The sequence below is a fragment of the Mus musculus genome, chromosome 14 (assembly GCF_000001635.26).
Source record: "Mus musculus strain C57BL/6J chromosome 14, GRCm38.p6 C57BL/6J".
In the NCBI taxonomy this organism is placed as follows: Eukaryota; Metazoa; Chordata; class Mammalia; order Rodentia; family Muridae; genus Mus; species Mus musculus.
Genome location: NC_000080.6, coordinates 43,747,589 through 43,755,364, shown reverse-complemented (window position 1 = coordinate 43,755,364; position 7,776 = coordinate 43,747,589). Strand labels below are relative to the sequence as shown.

The 7,776-nt window shown below is 40.5% G+C and overlaps 1 pseudogene; it reads right to left on the bottom strand.

Annotated features, from left to right (window-relative positions):
• Positions 1-450: 450 nt before the first annotated feature.
• On the bottom strand, positions 451-7,503 carry Gm6526 (annotated as a pseudogene).
• Positions 7,504-7,776: the final 273 nt, after the last annotated feature.

The window sequence follows — 7,776 nt, the reverse complement described above, 5'->3', positions numbered from 1 at the left end:
TAGCAAAATCTTACAGCCAATGACTGTCCTTGGCAACACAGTAGAAAATAAGTTACTTCTGGTAACAATCTTTACAAGAGAAATTTCAGTAGGTCTCCTTTTTTGGAGTGTGAGTTTGAAGAATATGGACACCCAAGACCAAGCAGAATACATGTTACCCACTTTGGCTCAAAGTCTTTACAATTTTGTAGAATATCAGGACAAGAAAAATTTACACTCTCTGAATCTTCCTGCTTTCCTAGCAGCTCTTGATCTGTCTCAGCACATGTCTGAATCCCTCTACATGCTCAGTCTTGCTGAGCCAGAGCCCAGATGAAATTAAGGGCTATTCATTCCAATGAAACAAAAATAAAGGAAGAAAATGTAACAGATGATAGCTATGATTACTGGGGATGAGATGAAATATTTGCTTCGCACACGCAGATCTCCCCCTGTAGATGTTCTCTTCAAAGGAGACCTTGTCCTGGTCTCTTCCATGTTCCAGTTTCTGCTGGAGTATTTCACACCTAGGGAAGGAAGGAACAATGACCCGGTTAGTGTTTTTCAATTCAGCTCTACGTCCCACACTAGATCTATTCAGCTGGACAATCTATTATTATGACCTATCATCTGCTGAGGTCATTACCTGCATCCCCAAGTGTCATAGAGCACCTGGGCTTGGAATTATTTCTCAGCTTTTAAAAACGGCTAGAAACTGAGCTGTGAACTACACACTGTACTGGAGTTGAAAAGAAAAACACTATATTACTCCAATAGTTCAGGTATAATATATTGAATAATAACATTGTAGCAATGTCTGAATCTGAATTCAAGCGAGATGTGAACAACCTAGAAAACCATGTGGATGCCTTATGGGGAACCTGCCTAGAATTGAAGTGAAGGCTATGATTATTTCTCTAGTGCAGGATCCTGACAGGGTTCCACTTATCAACCCCTATATCTGGAAATAACCAGAGAAAACACATCACATGAAATCCACAGGCACTGCATGGGTCCTAAAATCAGAAAGAATGTGCTAACTGAAAATATTCCCAAGGCTAGGAACTGAATCTTAAAAGTGATGGCCATGAAGGAACATGACAACACACCTGTATATCTAAGACTGTTGTAGAGCACTCTGTCAAATATGCAAATTATTTGTATTCACAATAGCACCTTATACTTCAGCAAACTGTTTAGTTTCCCCAGTTAATGCTATTATAAAAATCTCCCAGGATATTTTGGAGACATAAAAAACAAATCTTAAATGGGATAGGTACATAGTGGGCAAAGAATATAGACAGCTCAGTCAGTGATAAGCTATTCCTTCATAAACACAGACTCAGAATCAGGGTTCTTGGCATATTATTCAATCTGTCTTAGCAAGTTCCAAAGGCTGTGTAGAGTAGGCTTCTCTGCCAGCAAAGGATCACGTTTTGGTGGTGGACTAGCCTCTCCTTCCTTGTGTCAGTCTTGTCCCAAAGTAAACAGTTCCTTCCATTAGAGGCTCCCTTTATCATTGCCTGACTGACTTGGTGTCCAAAGGTATGATCCCAGAAAAATAGGAAGTCATTATAAATAGGATCCAATGGAACAATTTTCGTCAATTAATATGACTGTGTCAGGGATATTTTGAGTAAGATAAGGCTAACTAGTTGAAGGTCAAATACTTGCATGGATTATCTCACACTGAGCAATAGCTCATGAAAGGGCTGCATCACATAGTACACTATCACTCTTTAGCTGATGGACATCAGGATATCATCTTCTTCTGGACTACTCTGAGGACCATTACAGATCTCATGTGCCCTAGAGACTCTGTGTATATCTACTCCTTGTTCTGGAATCTCTGGGTCAAAGGGGACTTCTTTTCTACTTTCTGAACCTTGCTTCTCAAACACCTACCTGATTTTATACTACCAGACCTGTCTGAAGGTCCTCATTTCTCCCAACCCCCATTTAGGCTGATTCTAGCTCTGAGAAAATGATTTTGAATAACAGCAATTGCAGAATGCTACACAGATAACATAGTGTGAGTTCTTTAGATTATTATGACCCTCAAGGGGCTCCTGAAACAGCCCTGTTTGCACCACACAGCTATGGGAATTCTGCTGGATGTAGGTAAAGCTACAAGCAACTCAATCTCTCAATGATTAGAATCCAAACCAAATTATAAGGCAAAGTTTTACTGAGTAGAGGAAGCTGGAAAGACAATGGTAGCAAGCAATGAGGAAAAAATCTGGAATGCTGAAAAGACACAGTGAGCCACCTGACATTACAGTGGGCCTTTATAATTCTTCCAGAGCAGAAAACGGACATAACATGGATTTTATATACTAACCTCCTCCTCAACTCTATGTACCATATCCCGATGATTTTCTCCAAAGATTTCAATGTGGTTTGGTAATATGGCCCCTAACCAGTGGAAAGTCTGACTTTACATGAGCTTTTGTGTCCTTGTTTTTTTTTCCCCTTGGGAGCTAAGTAGAGTTGCATACTAAATGGACTGCTGTATTTGATTTTTCATGGGTGCAATCTGAAATCTCAGGGGCTTTACTCATCATGCTTGGTTGCTAGAGACGGACACGATTGCATGTCTAGACAAACAGACACACAAACACATATACACATACAAACACAGTTGTATATTCAAGCATCCATACCACAAACACTTACAAAGGCATTTTGCATTACACAAACACACAACTTAGAATAAACACACTGAGTCACAGCTGGTACACACACACCACATACCACACAAAGACTGACACAATAACACATACATCAATGAAATTCTTGCTCTTATCTAGCATATTTTTGTTGTATGAGCATGTAGTGGGACCTATGATGTGTACAAGGCTTTTAGACTCAAGGGGGCTTTGCAGCCCTGACCTGTACTTATCTCCTCTTCAGGAACTTTTTCTATGCAAATACTTGCTGGTCCTATAAGGACATTAGAATCTCTACACAGATATCATGGACAACAGAGCACTAAATTGCCAAGAAAGAGCTTTCTACCTATAGCCTTCAGTAAGTCACATTTTTGACTCTTCACAGTCCCCTCACTAAACCTACACTGAGTCTTTTTAGCATCTGACGAAGACTGTGACTTTTGATCATTACTCAGGAACTTTTCAACACATTACATATTATGTGATATTAAATCATCCTCAATATCAGTCAGGAGAAATCTAGTTAAATGACCTGCTGTGACACTTCTGAAATGCAGCATTCTGCACAATTCTGAGTGAGAATCTATCCTGAAACAAAGCCTTGTCCAAAAATATATTTAGCAAAACGATGTCAGCAGAGTGATGCACTGTAGGCCTCTATGTATGCCCATGGCTAACCCAATAAGACAAGCCAGAATCTCCCAGTCAACAACTCTAAGCAGGAAAAATTAAGAAATCTAATACGTATTTTAAAAATAGTAGTATTGTTTAACGATTTGTTGGTAGTGGACAGGAGATGAAAAGTCTACTGGACATCAAACAACAGGAAGTATCAGGTTTATTGAGAGACCTAGGCCCAAAGAAATAAGAATGACTACACAAAATCAGATGTCCTAAACTGGCCTTATAAAATACACACAAAGGTACAAATTGGCATAAGCACCCATAAACAAACATATACAAGCACACACACACATAAAAACAAGGGAGCAAAAAACAATGAAGAATCTGTCATGCTAGAAGAACAAATATTTTAGACTATGCAGAGCAAATGTTTAAACTGAGAAATTCAACTCTAGTATTCTCACTAGAGAAATAGAAATCCCTAAAGAACATTCTTCTTGGTAAGAATGAGGGGTATATATGGAGAAATTATTTCATGAAGCCTCAAAACTCTCACACCAACTGAGATTGTGAGAAGCTTTTCCTACATCCCTGCTCATTCAGTGAGCTCCAGACCACAAGGCCTAGGAATGAAAACTCCAACAGCACTCAAAGAAAATAGGACTGACAAGCTGCTACTCAGGCTCACTCAGTGTGAATCAAGATCTACAGGGGAAAGGGTTGGGGTGGGGGACAAAAACTTCCAAAAGGCAACAGTGAAATCCACTTATTTGTCAATTACACTAAGCTATCATCCCTGCAATTGATGTCCTACCTGGAATCCTACCTGATCCACATAAAGTAAATGAGCTTCAGGACTTTACTTCTTCCTTCAAAGCTCTCCACTGATCTAAAGAAGGGCTCCAGCACAGCAACCTTCAAACTTAATATCATGTAGAGTTGTGATGTGTAATCAACTAATCTACCCTAGTGAAGTGTAGATTATAGCAGGGCAGAAAAATTTGCTTGATAAACATATAGTTTCTTGAAAAAGGCTACCTCCAGAGAAAGCCTTGTAGATGATCACCTAAATAAACACTTAGAGGAGAAACAGGTGAGTACCTGGATAAGTTGGTGGACTGTTACATTGGATTGTCTATGTTTATGGTTAGCCATGAGGGCAATCTGCCTCTGATACACATCATCCTACGTGCTACTGCTTAGCACTTGGGATGTATGTTCTTGCTGGACTCATCACAGAACCTCTTTTCTTCACCATAGGATGCTTCCTGGTCAGCCTGCTCTACCAGCAGCTTTCTGTTCTCATTCAGCAACATCCTTACTTTTTCCTTCAATTGATTGCATTCTTTCAGGAGGTAGCTGTGCGTGAAGCTGAACCACAAACAAACAAACAAACAAAAAAAGGTGATTCCCAGTAAGCTTCCATTTGCCTGCACTCCTCCAAGAACTATGATACCTGCAACGGCCCTGATCCCCAGACAGCCCCAGACTAGAGACCACAGTATACCCATCAGTCCAAAATAGAGGCAGGTCAAATCCAGGGACCAGCCACATGCCACAAGAATCAAAGGACTTCTGAAAACCCTGACACTATGAGTGTCCCATGTACATCACAGAAGAGGAAATGTACCTAATGGTTGCCTATCTGTCTGTGGTACCAGAAAACCATCAGTAGGAAGAGTGCAAATCCCCTCTGAGGGAGGAGAGGAGACCCAAAAGGTATAAACTCTTTTGATTTTTTTTGATGGATCCCAGATCTTTTACTCTGCTGTCAGAACCCTAGAGGTCAGGATTGCTTGAGATTCCCAGCATGGTGGAAATTGTTTCTATAGAGAGGATCCTGAATTTGGAAGAATAAAGACTGATGGTCTTGGACAATCTTCACACTTACGAAAACTGAGTCCAAGAGGTACAAATCCTAGAACCTTTCCTCAAGGGAAGTCTCCTATTAAGAAACAGATAGTATAGAACTAGAGCTCTTACTTTTGTTCAAAGTCTTAGAAGGTCACAAGCATTCCCTCCCTAGTGCAGGGTCTCAGCTGTGTCTGGGACTCACCTGTAGGAATCCTTATCTTCTATGAATTCCTTGTATGTCTCAATGGTATCACTTATTGACTGCGTCATTTTTTCCATATCCAACATTGTCTTCTCATGTTGTGATTTGATGATGGTGAATTCAATGTTCATCCTGTGGTAGAGCATGGCCCAAAGAGTAAATCATCCTCTGAACTAAGCAATCAAGTATCATGTGCAAAAAGGCTGTATCTGGACTACCCAAGCCAATTGTATCCCACATCCTTGCTCCTTCAAAGTGGGTCCTATTGGTGCTGATTAAATATCTTGGGCAGAAGACAGCAGATCCAGAGGACCAAATGGAGATGGCTGACCTTCAAGGGCTTCTTACGTGAGCCAAAGGAATATACTAGTTCTGTGAGATGTTTCTACTAGACTGTCCCACAGGCTTTGGTCCTTAGATATAAGGCTTTTTTCTCATCTTTGTTTTAAGGCAGGGATAATTCTTGGATCCTATTGCTACATGAATTCTCAGAGGACTTAACTAGTATTTACAAAGAAAAAGGCTTTATAACACCTCCTACCCCAGGAGATTCAAATGTAATACCAAGGTAAACACAGGGAACAAAGTGCCCTCAAGATTAACTTGGGCCTCTAAGGATTCAACACTATCATGCCCTACAAACTGTGTATCACACAAATCCTCAGACCCCATCAAAGGTCTCAGAACCCCAGATCCTGAACAAAACACACACAACTAATTTCACACACACACACACACACACACACACACACACACACACACACACACACACAAATTAAAACGCCAAATAAATCCAGGTAGGTTCCATAGTCTTAGAGTACAATGAACAAGATTAGAGTAAAGCAGTAATGGCCTGCAGACATTGCATTCTTACACAGTAAGGCAGCAGTTGTGACCAGGTCCTACCAGCTGTTGACAGAACCAATCAGACTCCAAGCCCCACAAGGGCAAATACAAAAGAGGATGACCATAGAACACACAGTACTTATCTCATTCAACAACTAAACAACTGTCAAGACTTCTTATAATGAATGTGAGAGATGGCACACTCCATTATGAGAGAAAATGTGGGTTTACAGAGAGGACACAATACAGTCAACAGGATACAGGGCATAATTTTACCTGTAGTTCAAATCAGTATTCATGTCAATGTCCAAGATTGGAAAAAGTTCTAACCTCTTAGCATTTATCTTCCTGATATAAAATTTCATATCTTCTAGTTTATTCATATTCTTCATATGATTAGTGATGTTGCAATTTTGGGATGATTTTTTCCCAGCAGACACTGAAGATAAATAAACACAAATGCATTTGCATAGTTGATGGCCCAGGGCAGGGGAGACCATTCTGAGTCCCAAAGAGAAGGTTGAGGAAGAGAAAAACTAGAGAAAGGATTAGTCACTGAAAAAGCAGAAAGGTTATTTTGAGCTGGTCTGCTAAGCTATATTCCTCTTCCCAACCACCATTGTTGGTCACAACTAACACACACTCTTTATTACATTACCCCTTGCTCTGAAATCCATAACCTGCCTCATATATAGACATTTGGGGAACATTTTCAGCTCATGTCATATGTTATGCCAAGAAAACCTGAAGTTCATAGTGCTTAGCACCATCAATACCTAGTCATGTGTGTTCAAACTCAAAGTGACTGAGACCTCAACAGATGACCAGGTTAGAATCCTCCTCTGTTCTCTGCATCAGAGACTCATGTATCCTACAATAATCTAGAAGATGAAGTGCTTCAACTCCCTACCACTAAGGGACACATTGTTATTCTCATAGTGCCTTCTCATGGCATTCTTTGACACTTTAAATGAAATTAAATAGTGACTAGAAAAGGAGCTGCAGGCTTGTCAATTCCTGCCTCTGTCAAATTAATTGTCAGAAATTCTAGTCTCTTGGTCTGTCATTAAGAAAGTCCAAGGCTCCAGCTCTTAATATCTACTCAGGGAAGACTCAGCTCAAGCCTACCTGTTCCAGAAATTTCCCCAACTCTGCCCAGCACTCACTGTGCCTTCCCCAGAATGATTTCATTCTTCTTTTTTTACAAGAAGGGATGGCAGATTCCTTCTGCCTTGGTCTTGTCTCTCCTTGATCGCCATTCTCCCTGTGAAATAGCCTGCGCAGCCAGGAAAACATGCCTGATTGAGAACCCAAAAGGCACTGAAGGAATATCCCACAAGCAGTTGTTGTAACCACAACACAGGTGACGTCACAGAAGATTCTAGTTCTCTCCTAGTTACAATAGAGTGTCCAAGGAAGACATTACTGATGATGTCACTGGGAAAGGCTAAGGCCTATTTGATATCTAGTTCTCCTCAAATTGACCAGTTTCTGTTGTGCCTTTCCTGGAGCCTCTCCTGTAACCTGGCAAATACCCTATGGTAATATCTCTTTCTAAATTCAGAGCTTTCTCATCTGCTTCATTAGAAGACAAGTGCT